Source organism: Scyliorhinus torazame, chromosome 14 (genome assembly GCF_047496885.1).
Source record: "Scyliorhinus torazame isolate Kashiwa2021f chromosome 14, sScyTor2.1, whole genome shotgun sequence".
Classification (NCBI taxonomy): domain Eukaryota; kingdom Metazoa; phylum Chordata; class Chondrichthyes; order Carcharhiniformes; family Scyliorhinidae; genus Scyliorhinus; species Scyliorhinus torazame.
Genome location: NC_092720.1, coordinates 92,514,770 through 92,538,166, shown reverse-complemented (window position 1 = coordinate 92,538,166; position 23,397 = coordinate 92,514,770). Strand labels below are relative to the sequence as shown.

General features: G+C 54.6%; 1 protein-coding gene across 1 annotated transcript in view; it reads left to right on the top strand.

The window, feature by feature from the left end:
* The window catches only part of schip1 (schwannomin interacting protein 1), a 1,157,911-nt gene that overhangs the window by 385,754 nt on the left and 748,760 nt on the right, over nucleotides 1-23,397 (top strand). The window lies entirely within an intron of this gene.

Below are 23,397 nucleotides of genomic sequence, written 5' to 3'. Positions count from 1 at the left end.
GAAAACAGGTCCAGGAGGCAGAACTTGAGAGTTGTGGGCCTCCCCGAAGGTGTGGAGGGGTCGGATGCGGGAGCATTTGTATCCACAATGCTGGAGACACTGATGGGGACGGGGGTATTCCCTCGACCCCTGGAACTGGACGGGGTGCACAGAGCCCTCGCAAGGAAGCCCAAGGCGGGTGTGTATGAGGGCTTCCCTAGCCCTCTGAGCTTGCTGGACGCTCACCGCTGCCGACTGTTCTCCAGCCTCTGGCTGGGCATCCCGGCCTCATCCTACAGCCCCTGCTGGTCCAGCCCCTCCTCACCATCCTCTTCCTCCTTGCTCTCGTCCCCCTCCTCCTTCTCCTCCTCTGAGATGACCACATGTTCCTCGTCACCATCATCCAGCTCTTCGCCCTCTGCTGTGCCAGGTTGTGGAAGACACAGCAGACCGCAACAAAGTGAGCGACCCTCTGGGCGGTGTTCTGGAGTGCACCATCGGAGCAGTCGAGGCGCCGGAACAGCATATTGAAGAGTCTGATGCACAGCTCAATGACATTCTGGCTGGCTGCATGGACCTTGTTGTAGCGGGTTTCCGCTTCGGTCTCTGGCCTCCGTACCGGCGTCATTAACCAGGTCCTCAGCGGATATCCCTTATTCCCCAAGAACCAACCAGCCATCCTGGGGTGCTCCTCAAAGAGGGCAGGGATGTCTGCCTGCCCAAAGATGAAGCTATCATGGAGACTCGTGGGAAACGGGCACACACGTGCATGATCTTCATCTGGTGGTCGCACACGAGCTGTATGTTGAGGGAGTGGAACCCGTTTTTATTAACATATGGCACACCAGATGGCTTAGTGAGCGAAGGCCGACATGTGTGGCATCTATTACCCCCTGGACCTGGGGCATCCCGGCGATGGCGGAGAAACCTGCTGCCCGGGCACCTTGCTGAGCCTGGTCCATGTCAAAGACGATGTAGTCTTCCACCCGTGCATACAGGGTATCCGTGACCTGTAGGATGCACCTGTGGGCTGTGGCCTCATGTCCCCACTCGAGTCCTTGAATCTTACCGTGGCGTAAATGTTCAGAGCTGCAGTGACCTTCATGGCCACCGGGAGTGTGGTGCCAAGTCCGCGAGTATAGGGCACAGGTGTCGCACTGTCCTCTTGTTGAGGCAGAGCCTGCTGCGGCATGCGCTGTTCGTCATTTATTTGAATGACCAGCGGCGCCAGTACACCGTGGGCCGTTGCGGGACTCCCCCTCTGGCTCCCTCACTAGCCTAATGGGTGGCCCGGTTCTCAGAGGGTGGGCGGGGTCCAGCACATGCCTCGAGCATCTGCAGACGCTGCTACTGCCACCTTCACCGGTGTCTGGCCGCATCGCATAGCACCTGCACCACTAGGGAAAACTCTGCGTCCAACATCCCTGCCATAGTGTTCAATATCTGTAAGGCATTGGGATATGGTATTAGACAGAGAAACAGCGATGGCTCCAAACCCCACTGATTCTCCCCTCCCTCCCTGCCACCCGGGATGCCCTGCCCATGCACATCCGGCCGCAGCGGGCCCCCCCTCACCGGACCCCAGACCCTGTACCCCGGACACCCGGTCACAACATCAACCGCACGGGGAACTGGTCCCCTCCCAATAGAACACACCCACCATCCAGCCATGGACATGTCCCCCAGAGTTGTGTTCCATCCCCTGGGTATTTGGATGTTGGCTGCTGCGTGTGTGGTATTACCAGTGTTCAGCTACACTGTCCAGGCATCGCAATCTGATTGGGATGCTAGGCAATGACTGCCACATGCTACATGGCCCGCCGACCCACTGGAATCCACTTGGGTTGTGTGAAGTGCTCACGTAACCATGATTGCCAATTCCCTATTGGCAAGAGCTGTCAGCTGCACGGCCAGAGACCTCAGCAGTCGATGGGGGTAATGGGTGGTCGTTAGGACAAACAGGCAGGAACAAGGGTTGTCCCTGGAACAGGTACACATGATCCAGGAGTTGACATAGGTGATGCCACGAGTGGTTGCCCCCCCTACCCTCCCATGGCGGCCCACCCCTGCGGATGGTCCTCCCACCCTCAACCGAGGGTTGCCGAGCACAGGACAGCTTTTTACCTGTGAGCAAAGATGGCTACTTACATCCTCAGCTCCCCGCAGTAGCCCTTCTGCCAGGTTCAGGTTTGAAAAAAGGAGTACTAATCGGCGCCAGCGTGAGCACTTGCTGGGGAGGACGCTGAATGACGGGAGGCCGATGGATAAGGGGTGGCTCTCGTTAATTGTATGGAAATGGGGCTTAAGTGGTGATAATTGGTTTCTCACCATGCTATGGCGAGATTCTGGGGCGTCATTCTCCGACCCCCCCGCCGGGTCGGAGAATGGCCGTTGGCCGCCGTGAATCCCGCCCCCGCCCCCGCCGAAGTCTCTGAAGGGAGAAAAGTCGGCGGGGCGTTAATGGCGCCGCTGCCGCGGAGAATGTCACGGGTCTGCGCAAGGCAGCCGATTTTCGGCCTGCCGATATTCTCCCTTCCGGATGGGCCGACGTCCCGTCGACGTGATGACCGTTCACGTCGACGTCAATCAAACCTCCTTTTCATCGGTGTGACCCGGTGCTCCAGGCTCACGCCGACCAGCGAGGAGGTGAGCGACGGCCTGGGGGGTTGGCTCTGGGCAGGAAATGGCGTGGCCGCAGACTGATTGCGTGAGGAGAGGTGTGTCTCGGCTTGTGTGTGTGTGCGGCGGGGGGGGGGGGGGGGGGTGGTTAGAGTAGGCTGGGCTCCGGGGGAGTGCCGGGAGGGGGTCCGTGCCGGGGTGGAGGTTGGGGGTTGGGGAGGGGGTTCGTGCTGGGGTGGAGGTTGGGGGGGGGGGGTCCGTGCTGGGGTGGAGGTTGGGGGGGGGGGTCCGTGCTGGGGTGGAGGTTGGGGGGGGGGGTCCGTGCCGGGGTGGAGGTTGGGAGGGGGGGTCCGTGCTGGGGTGGAGGTTGGGGGTTAGGGGGGGTCCGTGCTGGGGTGGAGGTTGGGGAGGGGGTCCGTGCCGGGGTGGAGGTTGGGGGTTGGGGGGGGGTCCGTGCTGGGGTGGAGGTTGGGGGTTGGGGAGGGGGTCCGTGCCGGGGTGGAGGTTGGGGGGGGGTCCGTGCTGGGGTGGAGGTTGGGGGGGGGGGGTCCGTGCCGGGGTGGAGGTTGGGAGGGGGGGTCCGTGCTGGGGTGGAGGTTGGGGGTTAGGGGGGGTCCGTGCTGGGGTGGAGGTTGGGGGTTAGGGGGGGTCCGTGCTGGGGTGGAGGTTGGGGAGGGGGTCCGTGCCGGGGTGGAGGTTGGGGGTTGGGGAGGGGGTTCGTGCTGGGGTGGAGGTTGGGGGGGGGTCCGTGCTGGGGTGGAGGTTGGGGGGGGGTCCGTGCTGGGGTGGAGGTTGGGGGGGGGGGACCGTGCCGGGGTGGAGGTTGGGAGGGGGGGTCCGTGCTGGGGTGGAGGTTGGGGGTTAGGGGGTGTCCGTGCTGGGGTGGAGGTTGGGGAGGGGGTCCGTGCCGGGGTGGAGGTTGGGGGTTGGGGGGGGGTCCGTGCTGGGGTGGAGGTTGGGGGTTGGGGGGGGTCCGTGCTGGGGTGGAGGTTGGGAGGGGGTCCGTGCCGGGGTGGAGGTTGGGGGGGGGGTCCGTGCCGGGGTGGAGGTTGGGGGTTGGGGAGGGGGTCCGTGCCGGGGTGGGTGATGGGAGGGCAAATGAGTTGGTCCACCTGGCCAGGTGCCAGCCTCCAACAGTTGGACCCATGCGGTCCATGCCACCTGGCTGGGGGGAGGAGGGGATATGGGCAATGATGACATGTCGTCGTTCCCCTCCCCCCCCACCAGGCCGTCATGTTTTCAGACCATCCAGCGATGTTGGCCGCCGTGGTGGCGGCCGCTCATGTCTATGTTGCCCTGGATGAGGAGGAGGAGGAGGAGGAGCGTGCCAGAGAGGCGGCGCAGGCTGCCGCAGAGGGGCAGGCGGCAGCCGCCCAGGCTGGAGGGACACCTGACCGACAGGACGAGGAGGGGGAGGAGGACGTCGCGGCCCCACGGCAACGGAGGCACCTGAGGGCGCCCCGTGTGTACCGGCCCCGGCAGTCATACCAGGACCTCACGGACCGGGAATGCAGGAGGAGACTCCGGATGAGCCGGGAAACCGTGGCACACATCTGCCACCTGCTGGCACACCTGTCACCGCGTGGCACTGGCGGGGGACACCCTCTCCCCGTGTCCGTCAAGGTTATGGTGGCCCTGAACTTTTATGCAACGGGGTCATTCCAGGCACCGAGTGGGGACCTGTCCGGCATATCGCAGACATCGGTGCATCGGTGCATCCGGGCAGTGACAGATGCCCTTTATGCCATGGCGCACCGCTACATCCGCTTCCCCGTGGACCGGGCCAGCCAAGGTGCCCGGGCCGTGGGCTTCTCTGCCGTTGCCGGGTTCCCCATGGTCCAGGGCGCGATCGATGGGATGCACGTCGCCGTGCGGCCACCTGCAGAGAACAGGGCCGTGTTCACTAATAGGAAGGGGACCTATTCAATGAACGTACAGGTGGTCTGCGACCACCGCATGATGATCCTGCACGTCTGCGCCCGTCACCCAGGCAGTGTACACGACTCATTCGTGTTGTCGCGGTCATCCATCCCCGGCATGTACGAGGGACGCCATCCCCGGCTGAGGGGCTGGTTGCTGGGCGACAGGGGCTACCCATTGCGATCGTGGCTGATGACGCCTATACGGAGGCCATGCAATGAGGCGGAGAACCGCTACAATGATGCCCATGTAGCGACAAGGGGAGTGATCGAGAGGTGCTTTGGCGTGCTGAAGATGCGTTTCAGGTGCCTGGACCTCTCTGGGGGCGCCCTCCAGTATCGGTCAGATAGGGTCGGCCGCATCATTGTGGTGTGCTGCGTCCTGCACAACATAGCCCAGCAGAGGGGCGATGTGCCGCAGGCAGAGGAGGGCGGAGTGGAGGAGCAGCAGGAAGAGGCCCAGTCCTCCCCAGATGAGGGGGATGGGGGCAATGGTCAGGGCAGACGGGGTAGACACAGGCGGGTGGCTGTCCACCGTTACCGGCTGGCCCAGCGGGCACGGGACAGACTGATAGACGCCCGCTTCACTGACTAGATGGGCGTGGGAATCGGGTAGTATGGCCACAGACCGCACACCATGACAACAGCCGACCACCCACACCCCCCACCCATCCACCCACCCAGCACCCTCACCCCCCTCCCCAACCCCACACACCCCACCCGCATGCACACCACCCCCCCACCCCCAATTGCCGATCCACCGGCGGCACAACGGGCCGGGCTCACCCAGTTGCGGGTGGACGCGTGTCTATCGCAGGCCATGGAGGATGATGACAACCCGCCTCCGATGAGCTCCTGGCTCTACATCGTTGGACTATGTCTGACCCATGGCCACAGTACCACCATCCACCCGGACCATACCTGCATGCGGCTGTGACACTGCAGCGCACGGTCCCGTCCTCTGCCCGGGGGATGTTGATGGCGGCCCAGGGGGAAGGGGGCAGACTCACCTGGGGCTGAGGTAAGACCACCCCTCATACACACACTTGCGCTCAACGTACATGACACGCCCGCACACTTTGGACAGAGCACAAAGGCAGCTTCGGTAGGTGTAACATTGACTTTAATAACCAAAGGAGTTCATGCACGTGCCCTAGCCCCTAAAACTCATCTGTGCCCTGCACCCGTGCCAACTTACTCAGTGTCTAATTGTTTGGCCTTACGGGCCCTTTGACTACGTCTACGTGGTTCCCCAGACGGTACAGCAGAACTGGAGGCGGACTCCTGTGATTCCTGCCCTCTGACACTGGATCCCTTTGGCGGCCGTTTCCTGGGGCGTCCTGGCCTAGATGGGCCAGGCTGCGGCCCGGGTGACTGGGATGGCGAGCTGCCAGCCTGTCCTGCCCGTTGCCCACCCGATGCACCTGGGACGGAAGGGGGGGAGTCCGAGGTGTCGCGGTGTACCGGGACCTCCCCTACAGAGGGAGCCGGGACGGACCACACCACCTCCTCCTCCCTCGGGGTGCCCGATGGCCCCCAGGCCTCTACATGGGTGGGGGATGCGAACGGACTGGCCATCCGACGCGCCCCCGACATCTGGCGCTGCCAGTCCTGGAGGCCCGTGCTGGTATCGACAGGGGTCTGCAGGTTTGCAGCCATGGAGCCCAGTGGGTTGTCGAACCCTGTCTGCGACAGTGCGACGCCAGCTCGCACGTGGCCACTGGCGCCGATGCCCTCAGCGATGGCCTGCTGAGACTGGGCCATGGCCTGCTGAGACTGGGCTATGGCCTGCTGAGACTGGGCCATGGCCTGCTGAGACTGGGCCATGGCCTGCTGAGACTGGGCAATGGCGTTGAGCGCCTCTGCCATCTGGCGCTGGCTCATGGCCTCCTGTGAGAGGGCAGCCATTTCCTGGGCCACAGACGCCGCCTGCACGGAAGGCCCCAGGCCTCGCAAACCGTTCCCCATGTCTGACACCGTCGCACCCATTGCCTCCACCGCGGACGCCATCCGTGCGGTGTCAGCCTGGGTGGCACGCATGACCGGGACCACTCCCAGCTCCTGGACGCGGGTGGACTCCTCCACCTGCGACCGCAGCCGCCGCAAGCCACCCGTCACCCTATTCGCTCGTCTCCGTGTCGGTGGTTGCATCGGATCTATGTGTGGGTGTGGTAACTGCAGGAACCCGGGATCCATCTGGGCGGCAGATGTTCGCTTGGCCTGGGCTGCCCTCCGACCGCCCGGTCCCTCTGCTGCTCCTACCTCCACCTGCTGTACCGGGACGGCTGTGTTGTGCGCACCAGTGAGTGTACCAGACGCCTCATCACTAAAGTGCCCAACCGTGGTGAGTGTTTCTGCGATGGTGGAGGGTGTTGGTGACAGCAGTGGCGTTGTGTCGTGCTCTTCGTCCCACTCTATGGCACTTTGGGGTGGGGGTTCGTCTCCACCCATCCACTCTGAGTCACTGTCCGGTATTTCGTCTTCCCGGGTAGTGCTGTCCCGGGTAGTGCTGTCCCGGGTAGTGCTGTCCCGGGTAGTGCTGTCCCGGGTAGTGCTGTCCCGGGTAGTGCTGTCCCGGGTAGTGCTGTCCCGGGTAGTGCTGTCCCGGGTAGTGCTGTCCCGGGTAGTGCTGTCCCGGGTAGTGCTGTCCCGGGTAGTGCTGTCCCGGGTAGTGCTGTCCCGGGTAGTGCTGTCCCGGGTAGTGCTGTCCCGGGTAGTGCTGTCCCGGGTAGGGGTGTCCCGGGTAGGGGTGTCCCGGGTAGGGGTGTCCCGGGTAGGGGTGTCCCGGGTAGGGGTGTCCCGGGTAGTGCTGTCCCGGGTAGGGGTGTCCCGGGTAGGGGTGTCCTGGCTCGGATGTGACGGGGGCCTGTGGCTGCCCCCCTCATCGCTGGGTGGTCGCTCCCGCACGTGACGGGGGTGTCGTCTCCCTGTTGCTCCAGGTCTCTCCGTCTCCCGTGGTGTGCGAGGGGCATCCTGCGGGCGTCGCATGCTGGAGGGTCCGGGTCTCTCCGTCTCCCGTGGTCTCCGAGGGGCATCCTGCGGGCGTCGCATGCTGGAGAGTGCGGGTCTCTCCGTCTCCCGTGGTGTGCGAGGGGCATCCTGCGGGCGTCGCATGCTGGAGGGTCCGGGTCTCTCCGTCTCCCGTGGTCTCCGAGGGGCATCCTGCGGGCGTCGCATGCTGGAGGGTCCGGGTCTCTCCGTCTCCCGTGGTCTCCGAGGGGCATCCTGCGGGCGTCGCATGCTGGAGGGTCCGGGTCTCTCCGTCTCCCGTGGTCTCCGAGGGGCATCCTGCGGGCGGTGTGCATCTGCGGGGATGGGTGCCTGGACGTTTGGTCCTGCGATACACAATGAAGCATGCATGGTTAGACATCAGGCAGTGATCAGGTGATACAGGGGAGGGGGATATAGGGGAGGGGGGATATGGGGACGGGCTGTTGGTGGCTCACTTGCTCGTGGGGCCCCGACCTCTGCATCAGCAACCTCCCGGTCCTCAGGTCCGCCAGCCAGTTCCAGGGCCCTTTCCTCGTGTACGGTCAGTGGCCTCTCATCAGCGGGCCCTCCTCCAGTCCTCACATGCTCCCTATTGTTGTGTGAGCGCTTCTCCTGTGGGGGGGGGCGGGGGGGGGTGGTGGCAGGGGTAAAAGGCAACAGTGTTAGGCAGGTATATGAATGCACGCCATCGGTTGCGCGTGCATTGCAGAGGTTAAGGTTAGGGCTGGATTCACTTGGGGGAGGGGGGATATGGGGGAGGGGGGGAAATGGGGGAGGGGGGGATATGGGGGAGGGGGGGATATGGGGGATATGGGGGAAGGGGGGATATGGGGGAGGGGGGGATATGGGGGAGGGGGGATATGGGGGAGGGGGGATATGGGGAGGCGGGATATGGGGGATATGGGGGAGGGAGGGATATGGGGAGGGGGGGATATGGGGAGGCTCACCCTGCCTGCTCTGACGAGGTCGTTCACCTTCTTGTGGCACTGGGTGCCTGTCCGTGGTGTTAGGGCCACAGCGGTGACGGCCTCTGCCACCTCCCTCCACAGACGCCAGCTGTGGCGTGGGGCAACTCTGCGGCCGTGCCCGGGATACAGGGCGTCCCTCCTCTGCTCCAGCGCGTCCAGGAGCGCCTCCACATCGCGTGACTCGAACCTCGGGGCTGAGCGACGGCCAGCCATCAAGTCGGGTGTTGCGGTCGGCTGTTGCGGTCGGGTGGGGGGGAGCTGCGCGGCCTTATGAGCCGTCACGCCGTGCAGCGCGTATGACGCTGCACGGCGTGAACCACTGCGCAAGCGCGGATCCCGTTACGTCGCTGCTAGCCCATTTCGGGCCGCAGACTATCGGCCCATTTTTATGACGTGACGCAAGTGGGATTTGCGCCGTTTTTTGCGCTGATCGGCGGACTTTCCGCCGATAATGGAGAATTTCGCCCCTGATTTCACGTACTGGAGCGGGCTGGTTGCATCGCAAACTGTTTGGCGCCTGACGCGGTTCTCGTTTTTGGTCTCTCACGCTATTCACCGGCCTCATTTCACTTGAGCAAGAGCGTAACTAGGCCGGAAGATCGCAGCCCAAGTCTACAAATCCTGAGCATTAAAGAGAGAATTCTGCAGCATTGACATGGTTGATGCCTGAAGCATCTGTACAAAAAAATGTCTTCAGAAAGCAAAGGGCAAGGGAAACATCCTGAGGATGTGAAGAAAATGGAATAGGAATGGGATGGATATTTCAGGTTGTATGTCTTGTTAGGTTAAGGATTAGAGGGGCTTCTTATAAATACCAGCTTCAACATGGTGGGACTAATGCAAAGGAATTTTTTGAAGTGGCTGGTTCTAATTTTAAATTTAATGAGCACGGTTTATTTGTACTGGAGTGAATGGAGTATTCAGAGCTTTAGCAGTTTACTCATCCCTGTCAGATGACGCATTTAATTAATTGCATCTGCCACTGTCGTGAAACTCATTGGTATTTTGCAGTGGCTGCTCACTATTTACACAACTATCCATTCTTAGTTCAGATTACTGATCTTATTTGAATTGCAAATAGTTCCTTTTACAGATAATGGAAATTAAGCTAATTATCTATGTTATTTACTCATCGTGTTTTTTGTAGGATGTTTTGAGGCATTATTTAATTGTGTTGGTGTTTAGCAATAGTGAATCTGCAGCCCATTTTACATTGCACCCAACGGGCAGAATTCCTGCCATGCCCACGTTGGGGGTGGGGTCTCGGGGAGAATTCAAGCGGGAGGCCCACAAATCGGTTTGACACTGTCATGTGGCTCCATTTTCCCAGAAGCTGGCTGGGAAGGGGACAGCAGGCCTACCTGCCTTCAAGTTGCAGGTAGCGAACTCAACAGATCCCGAGCCTATTCTCCAGAGTCATTGTGGAACTACGCAACCCACCCTGCCTGTCTACCTGGCTTCAGCCAGCACTGCTGATGGAGCCACCACCCAAAAGTGGGGATCTTGGGACGCCTGCTCCCTTGCTTACCTGTAAAGGTATTCTCCAGCTGCTGCTTGCTTCTTAGTTGGAGAACTTTTTATTGACCCTCAAACTGGAGGACCCACCTTCCATCTTTAATTGGACGGTGAGCCCACTCTCTGGCCACTAATTGACCATTTTGGGAAAATCACAGACGAGTGACTGTTCCCAAAAAGTCTTCAGATCCACCTTTGAGCTGATAGATAGCTCATTGGGAAAGTTCTACCAGTATATGGATCATTAGAATCAACCAATTTCCTGTGCTGATCAGGCAACCCTGTGAAAATAGTTAATTAGTTACAAGGAGAGGTACAATTGGCTGACTGGCTGCTAGTCAAGTCTCTGTGGTCAATCTAGGAAGGCGGGAAAGACGATTTGAAGGAATGGGGGGGGGGGGGGGGGGGGTGTAAGGATGAGCATCAGCTAAGAGCAAATTGAATTTAAAAAAAATATATTTATTAAGGCATATATAATTTTAACAGTTTTCAAGAGGAAAAAAACAACAAAACAAATAACACCTGTTATGGGCCAGGGTTTAGAGAACCCTAAATGGTATCATGGAATTCACCTGACCCACAATTTTGAATAGATTGTGGTTATGCGGAGTACAGGGGCCTACTTTACAGCTATGGTGCAACAGAGAACTAAGAGTATGTTTAAACAAAAACAATGTTTATTCTATGAAATCCAGTTAACACTTTATAAACCCACAGTAAACATCTTAACAACTATCAACACCAATAATCCCCACAGATACAATATTCTATAAGTAACCCTTAATGTTTCCTTGCAATATCCATAAGACAAAAGATCCTTTTTAACACCGAGATCAGGTTTAAATTCTCTACTGAGAGCAGTCCTCACTTTTAAATCCTCAAATGATCTGGAGACAGTCTTTACATTGCAGAGAGAGATCCTTATACAGCTCCTTGCTTTGCCTGCAGCTATCCAGCTCTCAAAACAAAACTAAAACACACCCTTTAGCAGACAGCCCAAAGCGAAAGTAAAAGCAGAGAGACAGCCCAGCTCCACCCACTCTCTGACATTACTGCAGCACCCATTTCTTAAAGGTACTCTCACATGACACACCCACCCAACCAACAACCAAACCCTGCCAATGTGGTTCACGTACACAGTTCCCCAATCCCCCTTTCCCACTAACTATTTCCCACCTCAACCAGCCCCCATGCCTCCCTCATTCCCTTTACTCCTCTCCCCCCCCCCCCCCCCCACCTTATATCTCCTGGCAGCTTAATCTTCCCCAAAGAAGTCGATAAACGGCTGCCATCTCCGGGCGAACCCTAGCATCGACCCTCTCAGGGCGAACTTCATCTTCTCAAGCCTGAGAAACCCGGTCATGTCACTGACTCATATCCCCAATTCTGGGGTTCCAAGTCCCTCCACGCTAATAAGATCTGTCTCCGGGCTACCAGGGAGGCAAAGTCCAAAATATCAGCCTCTCTCGCCTCCTGGACTCCCGGGTCTTCCGACACACCAAAAATCACCACCTCTGAACTCAGAACCACCCGTGCCTTCAATACCGAGTACCTCCTGTCTACCTGGAGAATCTCCCTCACTAACGTATCCATCTCCGCCCGCTCCACCTTCACCCGGTGTGCCCGTATCGAGATAAACTTGGCTCTCACCGCTGCCTTCAACGCCTCCCATACCATGGGCGCAATTCTCCCATCGGGAGACTAAGTCCCGACGCCGGAGTGAAAACCGGAGTGTTTCACTCCGGCGTCGGAGGCCGTTCCCAGCCCCCTATTCTCCCGCCCCCGGGGGGCTCGGAGCGGCACCGCGTCATTTACGCGTGCCGGGCCTTGGCGCCGCGTAAAAACGGCGGCGCGTAAATTACGTCACCCGCGCATGCGCGGTGCCATCCTCCCCGCAGCCGCCCCGCGAGAAGATGGCGGATCGATCTTGCGGGGCAGCGGAGGAAAGGAGGTCCTCCTTCAGAGAGGCCGGGCCCGCCGATCTGTGGGCACCGATCGCGGGCCAGACCCCTTTTGAGCCCCCCCCCCCCGGTGCAGGAACCCCCCTCGCCCCCCCAGAGGCCGCCCCCCCCAGCATTCCCGCACTGTCCCCGCTGACAGCGACCAGATGTGGATGGCGCCGGCGGGAACCTGTTGTGTTGGGCAGGCCGCTCGGGGGGTGGGAGAATCGCGTGCGGGCGTCAGGACGGCGTGGCGGGACTCGCGCAGCGGCCAGGCGATTCTCCCACCCGGCGTGGGGGCGGGGTGAATTCTGCCCCATAGCTGCAAAAACCTCCCCCGTATTGTTTATCTCCACATACATCCGAATGGCCTCCCTCACCCGCACACACACCTCCTGCTCTGCTAATAGCCCTACATCTAACCTCCAGGCGCTGCCCCCCCCCCCTTGCTCACCATAAGTCCACCCGGTGCGGGGCACTATCCGACACTACTATTGCTGAGTACTCAACGTCCACCACCCCGCCAACAACGTCATATCCATAACAAAAAAGTCAATTCGGGAGTACGTTTTGCATACATGGGACAAAAAGAGTACTCTTTCGCTCTCGGTCGCCCAAACCTCCACGGATCCAACCCCCCCCCCCCCTCATCTGTTCCCAGAAACCCATTTAGTTCCTTCGCAGCCGGCAACACTCTCCCTTCCTCGAACTCGATCTATCCAGCCTTGGATCTATAACTGTATTAAAGTCCGTCCCCCCCCCACCGTCCCCGCCCCCATAATCAGCCGATGCGAGTCCAAATGAGGGACCTTCCCCAATACCCGCCTCATGATCTCTCTGTCATCTCAGTTCGGTGCATAAGTGTTCAGCACCAGCACCACCAGAATTCCCTGAAAACATAACGTATCTGCCCCCTGAGTCCACCACTTTACTTCCCACTTCAAACGCTACCCGCTTGCTAATCAGAATCTCCACCCCTCCCTGTTTTAGAGTCTAGTCCTCAGCGGCTCGTTCCCTTGCGGTTTCGTTATTAGCACCCTGTGCACCCGGTCCCACCTCCAGGGGCCGAACAAATGCCCTTTCACCCAGCAGTTTCTTGAACATCCGCGCCACATATGCGCCTGTGTCCACTCCCTCACTGCCCTCCTCCAGGCCGACAATCCTAATGTTCTGCCTGCGTGATTTATTCTCCAGGTCCTCCACCTTCTCCAGTAGCCTCCTTTTTTGATCTTGCATCAACCTCATCTCTGCAGCCATTGAGGCAAGCTGCTCCTCGTGTTCCCCCACCACCTCCTCAACCTTCTGGATCGCCTGGCCCTGGGCCTTTTACCTCATCTCCATGCGTCGATCCCCACCTTTATCAGATCCATCACCCTAGCCAGGTCCTCCAAGTTCTTCTTCCTCTGCTGGGCAAATTTCTCATGGAGGAAGCCCATCATCTGATCCATCGACCACTGAGCAGTCAGGATCGGACCCTGACCCTCCGCCACCTTCCCTATGTCGCAGGCTCCACACTAGCTTTCAACAATTGTTCCCTCGTTTTTCAACCACTTCTCGCCCACAGATCCATACACCAGTGGGATACTTTCTTTTTCCACCCTCCTGTACCTTTTACAATCACTCAGCTCCACCGTCAGCCGGGGTAAAGGTCCACCACGTGCGGGAGCCACCAAATGTGTGACCACTCGTACCATGGCTGCCATCGGAAGTCGCAAATTAAACTTTTAACCTGGAATTTGGTAGACCACTGTTTGGCTCCGCATTTTGGTGGGTTTGGAAAACTTTGTGTTTCTTCCATGGCCTCAGACAGGCTCTTTTGAGAGGTGCTGATTAGACCACTTAGAGACAAAAAAAACTTGTGAGAGTTTATACCGCGCTAACTCTGGCACATCTTGGCCCTGTAAAGCAGGAATTGATCTTTAAGGACTTACAAAGTGGTCACCCGCGCGCCTCGAAAATGAAGATGCCGGTTCAAAGCTACGTCTGATGGCCTGGAATCGGTGGGGACATTGGGCGAGTTGTGCGCAGTTGCTCTGTGTCAGGAACACCAAAAACGTCCATCTGCAGCCTCCCTTCATCCCTGAGAATGGCCAGGGCATCCCTGGGTAAGACTACATGCTGATTTTGCCACGCCTTTTTGAGGTCCACATTTCTTATCATTGTGGACGGCCATGCCAAACGGCTCTACGTCTCCAGGATAGTCTCAACTACATCAAGGGCTACCATAACGAGGTTGAAGTGCTCATTCAGCATTCATGGGATCCCTAAAGTCTTGGTGACCAATAATGGAACGTCGTTCACAAGTGTAGAGTTTGTCACATTCACGAACATGAATGGAATTAGATACATCAGAACTGTCCCGTATCACCCATCCTCTAACGGCATGGCTGAATAGGTGGTTCAAACAGTTCAAAGAGACATGAGTAAGCAGACCACGGGGTCCTTGGACACGCGACTGGAAAGATTCCTTTTTAATTACAGGACTACACCACATGTGACAACAGGAGTGGCACCAGCGGAGCTGCTGATGGGCTGCTGTCTTAGGACCTAATAAAGCTTAACTTAAAGTGGGGCTCATGGAGTACGAACAGCTCCGTTAGTGGGCAGAGACCCACTCAGCTGAGGCTCGTAAAACCGAGCATAAAAGCCAGCCCGAGCAGGGACTGGCATGTTGGTTGTCCCAACGGTTGTCTACATTGTCACTGAAATAGCAGATTTATTGTTGGTCAAAATAAACCTTTATCATTCCTACCACTGGCTTCCTTGGTAATTAAATTAATGATTAACAAAAAAGTATATACGTTAATACTTTACAATTCAATACAGGAAGATGCCTAAATCTTCACAATTGCAAGTCTCTTTCTACAATGCACCCAAAATGCAGTGGTGACGTGGCCTCCAATGGAAAACAGTGCTGGCGCAAGTTAAATCTGCCAAGAATGGTCTTGCAGCTTTTGTGTACACCACAAAACATCTAAAACCTGCCAGAAGACCAGACCAGCAGTCAAGTGGTGGAGGTGGACAGAAAACCTTTTTTTACATTCTCAGGCAGAAAGTTCTAATTTTATCTCCGTGTCTCTGAGAGCAAATCTGGTAGAGGTCAACCAAGTGAAAGTGACTCCCCAGAGGAAATTCTACAGCCTGCACGTTCTAACTGAAGGCAAAAACCAGAAGTCGGATCCAACCAGTGGGTTTCCACACTTTGCGTCGGAAGATAGTTGACTACAAAGACCACACCACAGCAGAGAAAATACTCAACCCACATCCCTCCTAATCGTATTATTTTAATCCATCCCTTCCCCACTGTGTGTCCTGTCTTGTGTATATGTGGGTGGAGGGTGGGATGGTAAAGGGAGACGAATTCGATTAACAGACCGTTGTTCTATTATCACCAGTACATATCGGTCTCTTGTTATAAATACAGTTGTTAAGTGTTACTTAGAAATCTAGGGAGCGATTCTCAGACCCCCAACCGGGTAGGAGAATTGCTGGGGGCCTGCGTGAATCCCGCCCCTGCCGTGTCGTGAATTCTCCGCCACCGGAGATTCGGCAGGGGCGGGGAATCGCGCCGTGCCGGTCGGCGGGAATCCCCCGGTGATTCTCCAGCCGGCGTGTATTGAACCACCTTTGGGACGGCGAGACACGGCGGCGCGGGCGGGGCTCCGAGGTCATGGGGGGGGCGCGGGACGTCTGGCCCCGGGGGGTGCCCCCACGGTGGCCTTGCCCCGCGATCGGGGGCCCACCGATCGGCGGGAGGGCCTGTGCCATGGGGGCACTCTTTTCCTTCCGCCTTCGCCATGGTCTCCTCCATGGCGGAGGCTGAAGAGACCCTCTCCACTGCGCATTGCGCGGGGATGCCGTGACCTGACGCTCCTGCGCATGCGCCGCCCGGCAAAGTCATTTCCGCGCCAGCTGGCGGGGCACCAAAGGCCTTTCCCACCAGCTGTCAGGGCAGAAATCAGTCCGGCGTGGGCCTAGCCCCTCAAGGTGAGGGCTCGGCTCCTCAAGATGCGGAGACCTCTGCACTTTTGGGGCGGCGCGATGCCGGACTGATTCGCGCCGTTTTTGGCGCCGGTCGGCGGACATCGCGCCGATATCGGAGAATCCCGCCCCAGGTGTCTGTAAGTAATTGGAGCAATCAAATTTCAAAGATCTCAGAAAATATATACAACTTATTGATTAATTCACTTATGTTGGACTCCGGGGTGTCTGGGGCTGTAATTGACCGCACACTAGCCCGGGGTGTCATAACACCACCCAAAATCTTTTTGTTTTTAAATTTAGAGCACCCAATTATTATTTTCCAATTAAGAGGCAATTTAGCGTGGCTGATGCACCCACCCTTCACATCTTTAGGTTGTGGGGGTGAAACCCACGCAGACACGGGGGGATGTGCAATCTTCACACAGACCCGATCACGCATAAATGCACTGGTGTAAAGTTCAGGCCACTATTTATTAGGGGACATGATTTGATTAGCTGGAGGGAAATGAATAAAATGCACAATGGAATAAATAAAGACGGTTGCACAAGTACTTTGTTTGAATTCAAACACCAACCCTTCATTTATCTCCAACATCCCCTCCATGTATATTTAGATTGTCTGTACTGCTGAATGGTAACATACAAATTCACTGGTATTAATGCTGTTATCCACATGGGCAGTGAAACTACAAGGATATGCAAGTAACATGTTCTTTCATTAAAATCAGTTAGGCAGATTTGCCCAGAAGGAACAATGGCATTTGTAATTTGGTGAGAATGAATTTCGATTAATGAGTCATGAAGAATTCTGACTTTGTTTAGTTAGCTTTTGGGGCTGAACCATATAAGTGTCGTCGAGGGAGCCATGAAGTACAAGTAACAGGTGTTATATTTGACTGAGGAACACATCTTAAAAAGAGTGGAAAATATCACCTTCCTTTGGACTGTTCTGCTTCGTTTGAATAAGTGCTGAAGATTGTTCTCTGTTTCATTTCAATCACCAATATTTTTCTCCCAATTATTTTTACAAATTAAAATGTTAGGGCTTTCCCTGATCTTCTGCAATGTCCAAATGCAGCTTCCAATACAGGCTGATGCAATGTAGCATTTTAAAACTGATTTCTATAATTGTGGATGGCTTATTTCCCCAATCTTCAAAAGTGCTAAAATCATTACTGTCTTCCCGGTGCATCTCAGTGTACTAACTGTGTTAAGCCGCTACTTGGTGTAGGCGTTGCTGAATGATGCTCCAGACCTTGAGGTAAGTTGAACGTATTTATTGAGCGATTAACAAAGCTCCTAAATAAGTTCTACACTCTACTAATCTGACTCTAGTAACACAGTATACTCTACTAACTATATGACCTTGCTCTGGACCACATGCTATGGTGTGACGGTGCTGTTAACCACACACGTCTTGCTCTCTAGGTTTCCGCCGGTGGAAGAGGCAGGGCCTGTGTGCCTTGTCCTTTTTATAGTGGTCGTGTGGTGCCCTCTTGTGGTGATGCCACCTCTGGGTGTCCTGATTACCCATTGGTTGTGTCCTGTTCTGATGACCCATTGGTTAAGTGTCAGCATATCCTTACATCTCTCCCCCTTTTTTTATATATGCCTGTCTAATGTGGTAATGGTAGCTATGGTTGACAGTATTAAAGAAAACAACCTGATATGCATGACTTGCCTATACAGTAGATAAAAGAAGGCAAATGTTCATAAGTCCAGTTTCTGGGGTATCCGTCTTATCCTTGATGACCTCCGGAGAGGTGGCTAAGGGGATGCCGGTGTCTTGATAGGTGTGTGGGAGGCGCGACTGGTGGAATCGTGGTTTGTGGTGTCTTGAGGTGGCGCTTCAACAGCTGGAAGTGTAGGGGGAATTGGTTGTGAGCGTATGATTTTCCGAAGTGCCTTTTGATTTCGTCAAATGATTGTGCCATCAGCCGTTATTATCACATAGGATCTGGGCGCGGCCTGCCGAATGATGACAGCTGGGGCAGGTGTTTTGATCCTGACAGTGTCTGCTGGGGATAGCGCATCCAGACCGGTGGCATGTGCGTCACAGTTCTGTTTCTGACTGCATCTTTTGTAGTACCGGTAGGTGATCTGGGTTGGGCAGTTGTAGGGCTGGAAGTGTTGTCCTCAGGTCCCTGTTTATCAGCAGTTGAGCTGGTAACATGCCAGCTGATAAGGGAGTCGCCCGGTACGCTAGTAGTGGAAGGTGCATGTCGGAGGCGGAGTCCGAGGCTTTGTGGACAAGATCAGGAAACACAACATTCAAATAAACCTCATAAAGGTAAAAGATTAGGTGCTCTTGCGTGAACCTTTAACACATTCCCAAGAATTGCCATGGTCTTAAAGTGCTCTAACCATAAACAGAGTTTACAGCCATGACAGAAAAAGTATCCATGTTGATAATATGCAGGATTCTCTCCTTACAGATTAACATGATCACATTTATATCTGTTCAGGTAGGAATCACTTGACAGCTTTGGGGTACCTTTTTATTCCATTTCTGCAACTGAGAGTTGAAAGAAAAGTCAACTAAAATGCATTGCCCTATTGAATAACAAATTCCTGCCAGCTGTAATTACATAGTAAGAGTTCAAAGGGCTGGATTCTCCCGCTCCGCAAGATTGCCACGGGCGGGACGAGGACCACATCAAGGTCCATTGACCTCGGGTGGGAATTTCCGGTCGCTGGGAAGGCGAGGCCGGAAAAACCGCCCCTTGGATTAATAACTGGTCAATGTGCCCATGTCATCAGGCCTGCTTGAGAAATAATCACCATTAAAGAATTTAGTCTATTTATTGTGGTCTTTTAAATCCTCATGAATCAGAAATCAATGATCATTTGCTGCAATATCATTAATAATGTTGCACCAAGTCCAACATTGAGTATGTAAAAAGGCAGAGAGAATGCAAGCTAAGATAGCGCAAGTTAAGCATTACTAGTATTGTGTTCACTGTCAAACATTTTTCTTTTTCTTTTGTTTGGTTACTTTATTGTAGCCTCCAAATTGTATTTGTATAATGGTTTTAATCTAACAAAAGATTGTAAGGAATTTCAAATTTAAAAGAATGGACTGAACAAGCAGTGGGGAAGAATTGATGACAGGAAGTCCAGTCAAACGGTTGATTTAGAGACTCTTGTAAGTCAGAAGGAATGATAAAGGTGAAGGAAGGGAATTCCTGAGAGTAGGACCTTGTTGGCTGACCGGTCCACCAGGAGGCACAAAAAAAAATATGTTTAAAATCCTAACAATACAATTTAGTTGTTTTCAAAAACCCCAGCAAATCATTATGTCATCGAAAACGTCCATTAGACTTGAGACCTACTGCATGAAATATTCAGCTGAAGTGTAGCTCGTTGATTCTGAATATAATTGATGCACTGAAATGTTTACGTGACTCCACTTCCACAACATTGTCCAGTTTCACCCAAGTGTGGAATGCCAGGAGAGGGATCATAGAATCTCTACAGTGCAGAAGGAGACCATTTGGCCCATCAAGTCTGTACGGATCCTCCTGAAAAAGCACCCTACCTGGGCTCACTCCCCACCCTATCCCAGTAACCTCACCTAACCTTTGGAAGGGGCAATTTAGTATGGCCAGTCCATCTAACCTGCACATCTTTGGACTGTGGGTGGAAACCGGAGCACCTGGAGGAAGCCCACGCAGACACAAGAACAATGTGGAAGTTGAAACCGGGCCCCTGGCACAGTGAGACAGCAGTGCTGCCCATTGAGCCACTGTGCCTCCCAGGGATGATGCACTGAACTCTGAACTTGGAGAACCGTGGGACAAGAGCTAGGATGTATGGCTGGAGGAAAAAGGTAAGGTAGTGCAAGTTAATAGAATAATTTATAAATTAGAACAGGGATTTTGGGTATAGTGAATTAGGAGACAAGACACTGAAGAAGTTGGGTGACAATAGACATTTTGCCTGGGACAGAATGCAGATGACAGAAGCTGATGATCATGAGGCCAAACTTGGGCTGCTAGTGTCTTTCGGGTCTTTCCAGCAATTAAAATCTTGAAGGAACAAAGCCAAAGATAAGGGGCGCGATTCTGCGACCCCCCCACCGGGTCGGATGATGACAGCTGGGGCAGACCACCAGGTGTTTTGATCCTGACAGTGTCTGCTGGGGATAGCGCGTCCAGACCGGTGGCATGTGCGTCACAGTTCTGTTTCTGACTGCATCTTTTGTAGTACCAGTAGGTGATCTGGGTTGGGCAGTTGTAGGGCTGGAAGTGTTGCCCTCAGGTCCCTGTTTATCAGCAGTTGAGCTGGTAACATGCCAGCTGATAAGGGAGTCGCCCGGTACGCTAGTAGTGCAAGGTGTATGTCGGAGGCGGAGTCCGAGGCTTTGTGGACAAGATCAGGAAACACAACATTCAAATAAACCTCATAAAGGTAAAAGATTAGGTGTTCTTGCGTGAACCTTTAACACATTTCCAAGAATTGCCATGGTCTTAAAGTGCTCTAACCATAAACAGAGTTTACAGCCATGACAGAAAAATTATCCATGTTGATAGTATGCAGGATTCTCTCCTTACAGATTAACATGATCATATTTATATCTGTTTAGGTAGTTATCACTTGACAGCTTTGGGGCACCTTTTTATTCCATTTCTGCAACTGAGAGTTGAAAGAAAAGTCAACTAAAATGCATTGCCCTATTGAATAACAAATTCCTGCCAGCTGTAATTACATAGTAAGAGTTCAAAGGGCTGGATTCTCCCGCTCCGCAAGATTGCCACGGGCGGGACGAGGACCACATCAAGGTCCATTGACCTCGGGTGGGAATTTCCGGTCGCTGGGAAGGCGAGGCCGGAAAAACCGCCCCTTGGATTAATAACTGGTCAATGTGCCCATGTCATCAGGCCTGCTTGAGAAATAATCACCATTAAAGAATTTAGTCTATTTATTGTGGTCTTTTAAATCCTCATGAATCAGAAATCAATGATCATTTGCTGCAATATCATTAATAATGTTGCACCAAGTCCAACATTGAGTATGTAAAAAGGCAGAGAGAATGCAAGCTAAGATAGCGCAAGTTAAGCATTACTAGTATTGTGTTCACTGTCAAACATTTTTCTTTTTCTTTTGTTTGGTTACTTTATTGTAGCCTCCAAATTGTATTTGTATAATGGTTTTAATCTAACAAAAGATTGTAAGGAATTTCAAATTTAAAAGAATGGACTGAACAAGCAGTGGGGAAGAATTGATGACAGGAAGTCCAGTCAAACGGTTGATTTAGAGACTCTTGTAAGTCAGACACGGCCCCCGCCGAGTCGCGAATTCTCCGCCACCGGAGATTCAGTGGGGGCGGGAATCTCGCCGAGCCGGTCGGCGGAAATCTCCCAGCGATTTTCCGGTCCTTGATGGGCCGAAGTCCCGCCGCTGTCAACCCACGCCAGCCAGCCTGGATTGAACCACCTTTTGAATGGCGGGATAAGGCAGCGCGGGCGGGCTCCGGGGTCCTGGGGGGGGGCGATCTGGCTCCGGGGGATGCCCCACGGTGGCCTAGCCCGCGGGGGGCACTCTTTTCCTTCCGCCTTCGCCATGGTCTCTATATGGCGGAGGCGGAAGAGACCCCCTCCACTGCGCATGGGGCGGCGCGATGCCGGACTGATTCGCGCCGTTTATGCCGCCGGTCACTGGACATCGCGCTGATTGCAGATAATCTCCGCATCTTGAGGTGCCGAGCCCTCACCTTGAGGGGTTAGGCCCGCGCTGGACTGATTTACGCCCCGCCAACTGGTGGGAAAGGCCTTTGGTGCCCCGACAGCTGGCGCGGAAATGACTTTGCCGTGCGGCGCATGCGCGGGAGCGTCAGCGGCGCTCACGGCATCCCCGCGCATGCGCAGTGGAGGGGGTCTCTTCCGCCTCCGCCACAGTGGAGACCATGGCGAAGGCGGAAGGAAAAGAGTGCCCCCACGGCACAGGTCCGCCCGCGGATCGGTGGGCCCCGATCGCGGTCCAGGCCACCATGGGGGCACCCCCCGGGGCCAGATCGCCCTGCGCCTGCCCCAGGACCCCGGAGGCCGCCCGCGCTGCCTTGTCCTGCCGTTTGAAAAGTGGTTCAATCCACTCCGGCTGGCGGGGATTGACAGCGGCGGGACTTCGGCCCATCGCGGACCGGAGAATCGCCGGGGCATTGCCGCCAACCGGTGCGGCACGATTCCCACCCCCGCCGAATCTCCGGTGGCGGCGAATTCGGGACACGGCGGGGGCGGGATTCACGCCGGCCCCCGGCGATTCTCTGACCCGGTGGGGGGTCGTAGAATCGCGCCCATTGTTTCTAATGGAGCTGGAGATGAATTGGGCGAAGCTGGACAATGTTGTGGTGGTGGAATTATGGGACTATTTTAGTGAATCAAATACATTCAGGAGCAATGGGTTAGAGCATAACTGAAAATATTCATAAACAGTTTCTATCATGCAACATTTCACAAGTCTAGTGAATGTTTTTGCTGCAATAATTGAAGTCAATTATCTTCTTGAGGTTTTTTATAGGATCGGATTCCATAGTTAGGATTTTGCGAATTCAGTTTTGGTTCTGTATATAAAATCTATATATATCTATATATATTATATATAGATATATATATCTGGTATAAACCATTTTCTTTTGAAAATTGGACTGGAAGTATGAGAATAAAAATAATTTCTGGTCAATGTTCCCAAAAGATTAGAACTGATATATCCTGTATCATCGTTTAGAATGCTGAAGCGTGATTAATACATCACAAAATATATTGGGCATAATTTTCCCAAAAAATGACATGTCATTTTCGATGTGAAAATTGGTGCGATTCCTGCGGGGCCTGGCGGCACGATCAGACCGCAATTTTCAGGCACTTGGGGGGGGGGAAAAAATCTTCCCCACGTGAAAAATGCAGCACCTGAGGTGCAAAGTGTCTGATTCACCAGCCCCGGGGGTTATCTGAACATTCAATGAAGGGGTGCTGTAATGAAACGGTTCCACAGAACTTGATCTGATTCAACCAGGAGGATGGCAGCAAGAAAACCAGCTCCTAGATTTACGGAGGTGTACCTTGACCATTTGCTGTGGAGGAGAGGCAGGCCACAATATACCCTCGGGCTGCAAAGTTAGAAGGAATGTGGCACAGGTGGTCCCACGTTGGGTGTATTGCTCTTATTAGCCTTAGTTTTATTAGCTCTAATTCTGTCACCTTTGCTCATGAGTCGCCAGGTATCTTTCTGATACCGCCACGTGGTTCAAGCTCAAGTAATGATTAATAATACAGTACACCGCTTAGTAAATGTTAAATCAACAATCATTTATTATGTACAGCAATAAATACTTATACAATAATACTACCTCTAGACTATTATCTACCACTAAATACCAATACTTAACTTTGGTGATGGCCCACCAGGTCAGGGAAACGAATGGCCTATCGAATTGGGTCTGGCCTGCGGGATTCAAAAAGGCTGGTACGGGTCGATAGTCTGGAA